This window comes from Hyla sarda, chromosome 2 (assembly GCF_029499605.1).
Source record: "Hyla sarda isolate aHylSar1 chromosome 2, aHylSar1.hap1, whole genome shotgun sequence".
NCBI lineage: Eukaryota > Metazoa > Chordata > Amphibia > Anura > Hylidae > Hyla > Hyla sarda.
Genome location: NC_079190.1, coordinates 80,727,665 through 80,739,797, shown reverse-complemented (window position 1 = coordinate 80,739,797; position 12,133 = coordinate 80,727,665). Strand labels below are relative to the sequence as shown.

General features: G+C 48.7%; 1 protein-coding gene across 3 annotated transcripts in view; it reads left to right on the top strand.

Annotated features, from left to right (window-relative positions):
- WNT10B (Wnt family member 10B) overlaps nucleotides 1-12,133 on the top strand; it is an 83,519-nt gene that overhangs the window by 9,603 nt on the left and 61,783 nt on the right. The window contains exon 2 of one of the 3 annotated variants that reach the window (XM_056562232.1): nucleotides 10,473-10,548. The exons of the other annotated variants lie outside the window; for them this stretch is intronic. The gene's annotated coding sequence lies outside the window, so the exon portion shown is untranslated. The remainder of the gene's footprint in view (nucleotides 1-10,472; nucleotides 10,549-12,133) is intronic. 3 annotated transcript variants of the gene reach the window in all.

Sequence of the window (12,133 nt, the reverse complement as noted above, 5' to 3'; positions counted from 1 at the left end):
CACCAGTGTCTAACAGCAAGAATAAACAGTGGTATAATATGTCTAACAACAAAAGTAATGAGTGATATAATGTCAGGTGTGTGTATAAGCATTGCCTTAACCATACATACCAAATATAACAGTCTAATATTCTAAATGTCAGTAAAATTCTGATAGTCAGTCAAAATGTCAGTCGTAGTCAGATATGTCATAGTACTCATAAAATGTGATGCCATAGTCATAACAAAATGTTCCAGTTAGTTAAAGATGCATAGTCTGATACCGTATATACTCGAGTATAAGCCGACCTGAATATAAGCCGAGGCCCCTAATTTCACCCCAAAATCCCAGGAAAAGTTATTGACTCGAATATAAGCCTAGGGTGGGAAATACATCATCAACACCCCCGCCTGTCATCACCCCCGCCTGTCATCATCCCACACCCCCCTTCATCATCCCACACCCCCCCTTCATCATCCCACACCCCCCTTCATCATCCCCTTGTCATCATCCCTGTCATCATCCCACACCCCCCCTTCATCATCCCCTTGTCATAACCCCAACCCCTTCATCATCCCCTTGTCATCATCACCACATGTAATCATCATCACCGCTTGTCAATGTCTGATACAACCTTCAACCTGCGGACCTCCAGAGGTTTCAAAACTACAACTCCCAGCAACCCCACACAGCCCCGGGGGGCGGTGAAGATGGCAGCCCAGAACCACTATCCCACTCGACGACCTCCCCACCGGACAGTCCTGCTGCACCGGACCAGCGCCGAGCGGAGGTGAGTACAGAATTACAGGGGGTGAGATGGGGCTGGATGATGTCGAAGGCCGCAGTGGTCTTCAACCTAGTTTTGAAACCTCTGGAGGTCCGCAGGTTGAAGACCACTGAGGGCGGAGAGTTCACTCGAGTATAAGCCGAGGGGAGTGTTTTCAGCACGAAAAATCGTGCTGAAAAACTCGGCTTATACTCGAGTATATACGGTATATGCATTGGAGGTGCATAATATAAGGTATACCCACTAAAAGAGAAAAAAAAAAAAGGGGTATTGTTGTAAAATATAAAGTAATGTTACCATAGTCACGGTTATATTCTTAAAGGGGTACTCCGGTGGAAAACTTTGTTTTTTATGAACTAGTCCCAGAAAGTTAAACAGATTTGTAAATTACTTCTATTAAAAATCTTAATCCTTTCAGTACTTTTTAGCAGCCTTTTGCTACAGAGGAAAATCTTTATTTATTTATTTATTTATTTATTTTTTTGTCTTGTCCACAGTGCTCTCTGCTGACACCTGATGCCCATATCAGGAACTGTCCAGAGCAGGAGAAAATCCCCATAGCAAACCTATGCTACTCTGGACAGTTCCTGACACGGACAGAGGTGTCAGCAGACAGCACTTCCTGTGGAACACAGCAGCTGTTGGGTGTGTCTCACTTCCAGAGTTGTCCAGAGAGAGAGGAGAGAAGGAGTTTTTTCCAGCAACCTTTTCCCCAGGAGGGTGGCAGACTCCTGGGAAGAGCCTCCTGCTATGGACCCACGGCCTTCCACCTCCCGTACTAGGCCGGCGGGGGGTGGGAGTGAGAGAGTTACGGCCGATTCCAAGGACGGGGTCAGAAGATCCAGCAGGCTACGCAGTAATGTGGAGCCCACTCCCCCGTCCATCGCTGGAAACCGCAAGGCATACGGTAGGAAGATAACTGTTGTGTCTTCAGGGACTGTTTCTAATGTTACGGAACCCCAGCAATGGGGGGTGAAGGGACCCAGGGAGTCGCTTGCCACGTTTGGATCCCGCATGCAGGCAAAGCTGGTGGAATACGAACAGCTGGGAAAGAAGCTGAAAGTGTTAAGGGAGGATCTGAAGTTTGCCCGCTACCAGACAGATAACTCTGCCAAGGCCATGAGGGCTAAGTTTGCTGCTAGAGTGTGCGAGCTGAAGGCAGAGGAGCAGGAGGTGGTGAGAGCCCGAATGCAGATCATAGAGGGAGCGGGTATGTTTAAAGAAAAATTAAAAAACGAGGACCGCTATAAAATCATGCGGACCCCTGTGAAGGAGGAAGAGGATAGCCAGGGGGAGGAAGAACACCTGTGTGATACAGAGGAGAAGATGGAGGAAGGTGGTGAGGGAGATGGCGGCAGTGAGGGTGATGAGAGTGAGGGGGATGTGTGTGATACCCCGTGTACCCCTAAGACCTCTGTCACCCCAAGTGCAGAATATATTAACCCTGCCCAAGTCGCCTTACCAACCACCTCAGAGGAAAGCGACAGTAGTGATGGTGGTGACAGCGGCCCAGTCGGTGGGGGGCTCCTGCGGGCCATAGTGATGCAGGAGTCACCCACCCGTCTGGAAAATTTCAGTTTTGGCCAGGACCTGGGCCCTGAGGAGAGCCAGAAGAAGAAAAAGAACAGGAGGAAGAAAAAGGCTGAGGAGCAAGTCATGTTTGTTTTCTCCCCTATCCAGCAGTCTGGGCCACCTGAGAAGTTGGTTCAGACTGCTGGGCCCCCCACCCTGCCAGATCCAGTTTCTGCTGTGGAACGGGACCAGCACGGGGGGTACAGTGCTGCATCCAACATGGCCGTGGGTGCTACAGTCACGCATCCTGCTGGTAGGGAAGAGCAGGATGGGTTAATGGTGGGTGTCCCTGGCATTGTTATCAGCTCTGCGGGGCACTCCCCTGAGAGGGGGGGGAGTGTCCAGGCTCCGGGACCCGCTGCTGATCCCGTGCAGTCAGGCGCAGTGTGTGGCATGGACGCTGTAGGGATTTCCCCTGTGAGGGAGGGGGGTCCCTGCAAGTCAGTGGCAGGTGGAGGGGCAGAGGTGCGCTTGGAGGGGCAGCCTCGGCCTCGGGATGTGATGTCTGTGGTGACATCCCACATGGAGGAGGAATCAGCATCGCCGACAGAGATCCAGCTAAAGCACGTCCTGGCCAGCCCAGAGGTAGTGGGTGAAGCAGCGGCTGATCCCAAAAACACTGCTAATAAAACCAAAAGCAATGTCACTACAAGGTGTGTGAATGATGGGAGTAGTAGTGCTGTGGATGAAAGGAGTGTATGTGGGAGTGATGGTGGAGTGAATGTGAGGAGTGGTAATGGAGTGAATAGGAGGAGTGGTAGTGGTGCGAATGGGAGGAGTGGTAGTGGAGTGAATGGGCGGGGTGGCAGTGATGCAGATGGGAGGAGTGGTAGTGGAGTGAGTGGTGGTGGTGGATTGAATGGGAGGAGTGGTGGTGGTGGTGCGGATGGGAGGAGTGGTGGTGGTGGTGCGGATGGGAGGAGTGGTAGTGGAGTGAATGGGCGGGGTGGTAGTGGAATCAGTGGGAGTGGTGCAGATGGGAGGAGTGATAGTGGAGTGAATGAGAGGAGTAGTAGTGGTGTGTATAATAGTGACGTTTGTGGCAGTGCAGGTGGTTTAGGTGGGGCCGTAGGGACAGGGTCTGGTCCGGCTGCCCCCTCGGTCGCCAGGAGTTATGCCAGCGTGGCGGCCGGGGGTTCAGTGGGATCTTTACCTCCTGTATCTGGTGACGGTCAGTTGCAACGGCGCCTCCTGGAGGCACTAAAGAGAGGAGAAAGGACGCTCCAGGTAGAGGGAAAGGAGATGGACCTATCTTTCTGGGTGGAGAGACATGGTCTGGGAGCGTTCCGACAGAGAAATGGGGAGACTGTATGGTCCCTCCAGACACCCGGGCAGGAGGTAGGTCGCAGGAATGTGGTCCGTCTGGTCTGGAAAGGCGAAGATGCGTGCCCCCAAAGGGGCAAAGTGGTGGAGCTTCTCTTCCAGATGGGTTTCAGGGCTAGGGACATCTTTGCCCTGATCCACCCTTTCGGCTCCTCTGAGTTTGACGTCAGCTTTGTTAGGCCGGAGGGACTAGATCTCTTCTGGTCTAATTATGAGCTGGTGAAAAACGAGCCCGGATGGCGAGATTTCGCTGTAAAAGCGGTATCTCGCCAGAGTATGGTAAAGAAAGTGACCGTTTTGACCCGTAACGAGTCACTTTCTTGTTATGACATTATGACCTGGCTGGGCAGGTACGGGGAGGTGACGGACATCCCCCGGAAAAACTTTGATGAGCACAATATATGGTCTGGGGCCTGGACGTTTTCCGTCCGTCTCAGGTGTTCCGGGAACACTGTCACCCACATTCCTTCGGCCGCCTTCCTGGGACGCGACAGAATTCAGATCTTCTACCAGGGGCAGCCGAAGCTGTGTCACAGGTGTGGTGACCCAAACCACTTTAGTGCCAACTGCACTCAGCAGATATGCGCCCTCTGCTGTGGGGTGGGTCACCTGGCGGCCACCTGTGGGCAGATTCGGTGTAACTTGTGTGGTGACTTAGGTCACCCGTTCAGCCGGTGTCCGCGCTCGTTCTCTAATGCTGTGACCGCCCCGTCTGGGGAAAGCCTAACAGTTGCCCCGGCGGGGGAGGGGACCAGTGGAGGAGAGGGGGCACCAAAGCCAGTGAAGGAAAAACATAAGACCCCCTCTATGCGGAGGCGAGAGGAGAAGCGCAGGTTGGAGAGGGCCCTTGAGAATGCCCAGGTGCCAGGGGTAGCTCGGGGTCCCACTCCAGACACTGGCTCAGAAGGAGGTCAGAATAACTCTGAGGCTTTGGGTGAGGCCAAACTGGACGAGGAGATAGGGAGACTGCGTAGGGAAGAAGGTCAAGATGCTCCTTCCTCCAGTCATACCTCTGAATCCGAAACTGTGGATGAGGAGGAGGAGGAGGGGCAGACAGTAAATGGTGGCCAGAAAAAGAAGAGGAGGAAGAAGTGTAAGAGTAAGGTGGCGCCGTCCTCCTCTTCAATTGTAGCCTCAGACCATAGAAGGAACAACTCAGTCTCTGACCCTCTGATCGTCCTTTCGAATCGATATGAGGCCCTCGGGGATACCATCTCCCCTCCTCTTCTCGAGGGTCAGGAGGCAGTGCGGCCTCCAGGAGGTACCGAGCCTCCTTCCTCTGGGGTAGTTTCCTCAGGGGGAGAGGTAACACCAGGTGCCGGAGGTAAAGATCCTGGGATGGATATGTCCCAGAGTTTAAAAAGAAGTAAAGGGTCTTCCTCTGATTCCGATGGGGGTGGAGGGAAGGAGAGGAAGAAGGTTTAAGGGGTGAGGCCATCTAACTCAATCACCCATGATGGCGGCACTCACCCCACTGACGCTGGCATCTATTAACTGTGCCAGTATAAAGTCGGATACGGCTAGATTTGCAGCCTTTGATTTTCTCGGCCGTGTTGAAGCCGACATTTTCTTTTTACAAGAGACCAGGTTGTCAGATCTAGCCTATCTGGCAAAAGCCAGGAGAGAGTGGAGGCACGGGCCCTCCCACTGGTCTCTTGCGGCTGAGCCGTATAGTGGGGTGGCGGTCTTTTTTTCTGCTCCTGTTGAATGCAGACGGGTTATTGAGCTAGAAATGGGGAGGTGCCTGATCATTGATGTCTTCATGAAGGGACAAGAGCTCCGGCTCATTAACATCTACGCCCCGCAAACTAAGCGGGGCCGTAAAGATCTCTTTATGAGGATTAAGCCCTTTCTTTTTACAAGCCGACAGGTGATCTTTGGAGGGGACTTCAATAATGTCACGAGGTCCCAGGATAGGAGAGGCTCCAATGGTCCACTGACTTGCGATAGTGTGGCACTAATTAGCATAACTAGAGAAGCTCGCCTAGAGGACGCCCACATCTGGAGCCCCTCGGGCCACGCGGGTTTCACCTATCATCAAGGTAGCCGCAGGTCTAGAATAGACAGGTTTTATTTAAAGGAGGAAGCCGTCTCTTCCGCAGTGTCCGTGGTTGAGGTGGAGTTCTCCGATCACTGTATGATTTTGTTTTCCCTGAATGTTTCAGAGACCCCCCGGATGGGTAAAGGTTATTGGAAGCTGAATTCGTCCCTCCTGGTGGAAGCGGAGGTAAGACAGTCCTTTGAGGATTTTCTTCAGAGTCAGGTACCTTTACTGGATCTTTGTAGTAATAAGCTGGAGTGGTGGGAGATATTCAAGAAGCGGGTTGCGGGGTTCTTCCGCCAGCTCTCGAGCCTCAGGTCCCTGAACAGGTATCGCTTGTATCAGGGTCTGAGGAGGAAACTCGAGCTTCTTGTCTCGACTGGAGGTAGCCGAGAGGATATCTCCAGAGTGAAATCCTTGCTGATGAGGTGTCAGTACGATAGGCACGCATCTTTGGTTTTTGAGAGGGATTTCGGGAAGTACCGCTCGCCCGACCCTTACAGAAACTGTAAGATGTCAGTGAGTAGTAAAGTCATTTCAGGACTGATCGATAGTACAGGATCTCTGAATCGGTCCAGATCGGGGATCTTGGAGGTCGTCAGATCCTTCTACTCGCACCTCTTGGGAAGGAAGGATCTAGATCGAGACGGGATGTCGGTTTTCCTGGCTGAAACCATTCCTGAGCCAGGGGTAGACCCCTCTCTTGATGTTTTGGCAGAAGAAATCAGGGAAGAGGAAGTGAGACTGGCGATCGAGGGGCTTGCCCCTAAGAAGTCGCCAGGTCCGGATGGCTTAACATCCGAGTGGTACAGGACCTTTAAGGAGTCTTTAGCTCCCCTCTTGACTGAGGTATTCAATGAGTGTCTCTCCTCAGGCACTCTGCCGAAGTCAATGAGGAGGTCAGCCCTGATTCTCCTGTCAAAGGGTAAAGATCCTAGCCGGATTGAGAATTGGAGGCCCATAGCTCTTCTCAATACGGACAGGAAGCTTCTGGCCAAGATACTGTTTAATCGGCTGGTGAAGTTTGCACCCCGGCTCCTTTCGGGGGCCCAGCACTGCTCTGTTCCAGGCCGAGGCACCTTAAGTGCTGTCCTCAGTGTCAGGGAGGCAGTGGAGCGGAGTAGTGCGGGTCTCTGGAAGGGGTACATGCTGTCCTTGGATCAGGCCAAAGCATTTGATCGGGTGAACCATGACTACCTCTGGTCCGTCCTACTGAGATATGGCTTACCGTGTACTTTTGTTAATTGGCTTAAGATCTTGTATGCAGGGGCAGAGAGTTTCCCGCTTGTGAACGGTTGGTCTGGCCGCTCTTTTGAGGTGGGGTCCGGAGTCCGTCAGGGTTGTCCTTTGAGCCCGCTTTTATACGTGTTTGCGATCGATCCCTTCGTCCGGAGGGTAGATTGTGGGCCGTTGGCGGGAGTCGGGATGAGTCTGGCGGAGCTGGATGTCGCCCAGAGAGTGGTGGCATACGCTGATGATGTCACCATTTTCGTGTCCTCGAGAGAGGAGGTCGATGTGGTGATGTCGGAAGTGGACCGCTACTCTGAGGCATCCGGGTCTAAGATCAACCGGGATAAGTGTGAGAGTCTCTGGCTGGGAGGGGGAGATCCCACGTTTGATCTCCCGGACACCCTTCCAGAGCCCCAAGAGTCAGCAAAAGTTTTGGGCATCACTTTCGGCCAGGATGATTATCCCACCAAAAACTGGGATGGTAAGCTCCAGGATGCCGCTCAGAAGGTGGACCAATGGAAGGGTTGGTCTATGACCCTCAGGGAAAGGGTACACCTGATCAAATCGTACCTGCTCCCCTTGTTTATCTATCTGGGCAGTGTATGTATCTTGCCAGAGGCTTACTACACTAGGATCTACAGCCTGTTTTTCCAACTGTTATGGGGGAACAGGATGAACCTAGTCAAGAGGGAGGTTACGTACCGCACGAGGAGACTAGGGGGTTTATCTATGGTAAATCCTGTGGTGTTCTTAACAAACACCTTCTTGAAAGCCAACATCGCAAACCTCTGGTCAGAGAGGGCTCCTCCGTGGGTAATCTCCTGCAGGGAATGGTTTCGGCCTTTCTTCCAGGAATGGGAGACAGGAGGGCAAGTGAAGGACCTCCGTACGCCACACGGATATCTTCCGGCTTACGCTACCCCGACTCTGAAGGCGATACGTCGGTGGGGTCTGGGAGTGTGGGAGATCAGGACCCAGTCAAGGCAGTTCCTTGACAAACGGGTTCTGTTGACCCACTTCCAGAAGCCTCTGGCGCTCAGGGACTGCCCAGGTCGGGATCTGAGGGTGGGGTTGTACCTTTTAAACATGAAAAGGATCCCCCAGAAGTTTTGGGACTTGGCCTGGCGCTGCTTTCAGGGGAAGCTATATGTGAGGGACAATTTGAAGTGTAGGAGCTCTGATTACCGGGGATGTCCCAGAGAAGAGTGCGAGGACATGCTGGAAAGCATGGACCACTTCCTGCTTCATTGTCCCTTTAATATAGGGGTCTACAACCGGGTGGGTGCTTCCATTGGCTGGAGTCAACTTGCCGGCCTTACCTATCCGGAGTGGGCTTATGGGGCATTCAGGAACCTGGGTGGCCGAGACCGGGGCACTTTATTTGTAGTCAGCTTAGTAGTTAGGTACTACACGTGGAACGCACGGTGTCTAGTATCTACACAGCGGAAAGTCCTCTCCGAGGTGGAGGTCTGTAGGAACATCACCGGTGACCTCGGGAAGATCAGGTCTTTGGAGTATGGCAGTCTTGGTACCAGCAGGGCTTCTCTCCTGTGGAGAGGTTTTTCATTTGATGTGCCCTAGGTACTAGACCTCTTGGGTAGAGTACCCCTTTTTCTGGTTAGGGATAGCAATGTAGGGACAGAGAGAGGGTGAGTGCAGGGTCAGTTTGTTGAAGGGATAACAGCAGGGTGAGTCGTAGGGAAAAGTTAGTGGAGAGAATTTATAAAGTAACATCAGGATTGCCATCCTTCTTCCTGGTGGTGGGCTATGCATGTACACCCTAGTCTTTTTGTTTTGTTTTCAGAATATGGATTGCGTAAAGGGCTTACAGGCGACCGAACTTGGGCCTAAGGTGGGTTGTATTGTTTTGTATATGTTATGTTATGAAGTTGTATTTGTATAGTTGGTTTTGGGTATAGATTAGGTTGGGTGGGGGAATTGGTCGGTTGGTGGATGTTTGCAGGGGCTGGCATGGGTCAGTTGTGGACTGGACTCGATATCCATGGACTATGGACTCTGACCCATGTCAATGTGGGTGGTTGTGTGGGTAATGGGTTAGTCTAGTGTAGGATGTCATGTGTTTTGTAGGTGTATATTTTGGTTTGTTGGTGTATATAGTTTATGTATGTATTTGCTTTTAGGTTATGTATTTGTGTTTTTATATTCGTATTGTATATATTATTATATAGTATGGATTGGTTATCTTATTTGAGGGGATGGGGATAGGCAGTCGGATCAGATTTAGTTAGCATTTTTATATTACTTTAATTTAATATTGGTTGTATTATGGTAGTGTAGATTAAAAAAAGGGTGTGTATGTTTATGTATGTATGTATGTGTATGTATATATATATATATATATATATATATATATATATATGTATATATGTATGTACGTATATATATATGTATATATGTGTATATATGTGAGGGAAAATTTTTTATTTTAGTAAAAAAAAAAAAAAAAAAAGGGGGGGTGGGGGTGGGGGTGGTGGGGATTTTGGGGTGGGTTAGTTGTGAATGTAATGTGTGGTTGAGTTTTACCAAGTCTGGTTGTTTTTAGTTAAAGCTAAGTAAAGCTATTTTTATGTTTATGTAAAGAATGTGTGATAGTATTTTTGATAATTTATATGTAGGTATAATGTTATGTGTTTAGTTAGTTTAGTTAAGTTGGGCTGGCCAGTTAGGCAGGTTTTGTTGTGTTGTGTTTTGTTAATGCTAGTTAAGCCTGTTTTTCTGTTTTGTTAAGTTTTTATATATTTATAATAAAAAGAGCGTCAGCAGAGAGCACTGTGGACAACACAAAAAAGAAATTCAAAAAGTAAAGAATTTCATCTGTAGTATACAGCTGCTAAAAAGTACTAAAAGGATTAAGATTTTTTTTTAATAGAAGTTATTTACAAATCTGTTTAACTTGCTGGCACTAGTTCAAAAAAAAAAAAAAAAAGTTTTCCACCTGAGTACTCCTTTAAGGATGCCTTATCCTAACTTTAAATTAATCCTTGTCTCAAGCAAGTCCTACAGTTATCCAATGTGATCCTGTTCGATAAAGTTACAGAGCATATATGGACATTTTAATGTGTACAGAGACTCTCATCATTACTTCATTATTTTCCTGTTCATCAGCCTGAAATTGGACATTGTGTAATGCTTAAGGACTGCATATGACTGCATACGTTGAGGGCGACTTTTATTAAGTAAGGGGGTTTGCGGTGTCCCGGTACAGAACATAGTTCTGTACAGGCCTTAAGTCCCCTCAGGAAGAGTCCCTCCGTTCCTCAGGGCTCTCCTGCAGGGTTTCCCCCAGGTTATTTTCTATAAATGCCATGTATGGTTATCATGTTCATTTGCTGCGAATGTTTATCTGTATGAAGTTGTACAAACTGTATCAAACGTGGGTCATGTGATATGCAGTCACATGACATACCCTGAGTTCCAAGGGCACAGGTACCCAGGCAACCAGCTACCAATGGGCTTTAGTCCAGCCCCCTAGTATATACCTAGTCTGTATACTCACTCTCTTGGTTCTTGGCATTGCAGAAAGCACAAAGTCCTGTACTATCCAAGTTCATCTCAGCTAGGCCAAAGCCTAAAGACCCGCAGCCACTTCTGAACTGTAAGTCAAAACTACTTCTACAAATCAAGTGACTACTACCCAGCTAAAGTAATTCTAGTAGCACAGTCCAAGCAAGCCTGAGAGGTTCCCTGTGTCCCGGTTAACTCTGTGGAAACTGTCTAATGGTAAAGACTGTTATCCACCTATTCTAAGTAAAAGTTCTAGTTGCTTCAAATCCTTGCTGTGGACCTTCATTCTGCCATTTTTGGGCTGGTTGTTGGCGGTGCCCTGTACCCAAACAACCACATCTTAGCGTCACCAACACTAGGGGTTAACAACATCTTGCCCCCGGGGTTAATTCAATCAGATCCCACTACCTACACTGCAACACCCCATGGTCACCACACTTGCAAGCCTGGGCAAGCCTGCACTGCTTTCAGCTATATGCGCACATACCTGGCTAGCTTTCTGGCTACCTACGTATTTACCTAACTGGATACCTACATAGTTACCTACTTGGATACCTACTTACCAACATGACTATCTACTTACCCCCCTACCTACTTACCTAGCTACCTACCTACTTCCTGGCTTAGCACAGCACCTCACCGGGGGGTGCAAGGGGCACTAGGTATGCCTCTGTTTTCCCACAGCAACCAATCAGAGCTCAGCTTTCATTTTACCAGAACAATTTTAGAAATTAAAGATGAGCTGTGATTGGTTGCTATGGGCAAATAATAGTTTTTTTTTTCCTCTGAAAGATTGATGCATCTGTGTCATTGCTTTGGGATTTAGATAGATGAGTTTATTGGCAATGGTCAGAAGTGGAGATGAGCGAAACTTCAGAAAGGTCAGTTTAAGTGGATTTGGGCCAGTGTTTCCAAACAAGTATGCCTCCAGCTGTTGCAAAACAACTACTCCCAGCATGACCGGACAGCCTTTAGCTGTCCAGGCATGCTGGGAGTTGTAGTTTTGCAACAATTGGAGGCACCCTGGATGGGAATCACTGTTCTAGACCGTTGTTTGTATTTTATATTTTCCCATTGGCTTCCAGCTAACATCTGGCTGCAGTTTTTTTCAACTTTCGATCTTATTCCCCACATTAATGTATAAGATTATGGTAATTTTCTAGTAAAATGAAACATCTGTATCAATGATGAGTCAGTGAGACGTTTGTTATGGTTCCAGGTACAGTATGTTTTACCAGGCAACACAGTGATACCCATTTAACCCCTATACAGGAAAAGATAGGAAAGGATTAGCTACATTGTATGTTTTCCTTCCTATATTTGAACATATGCGCAGTCTGATCCCCGCAGCAATGTCTTATTTGTTTGCATGCTTGGTTAAATCACTAGTGGCACAAAAGGCGCTTTGTAGTGCAAAACTTGCCCTCTGAAGTACAATTTTGTTTTTACGGGAAAATATATGTAAAAAAAAAACAAAAAACTTTGGAACATAAACCCTTCCTTAGCTGACATGTTTACAACCTATTGATAATGGGCACAAAAGATAATGCTCACCAATGGCCTCTCTTCCCTCAGGCAATATAGAAGCCAGTGGGGTTTTCTTCATGAGAACTCTAATAGGCTTATTTACTAAAAAAAAGAAATGTATGTAATGTAAAGGCAGTAAAAACAAATGA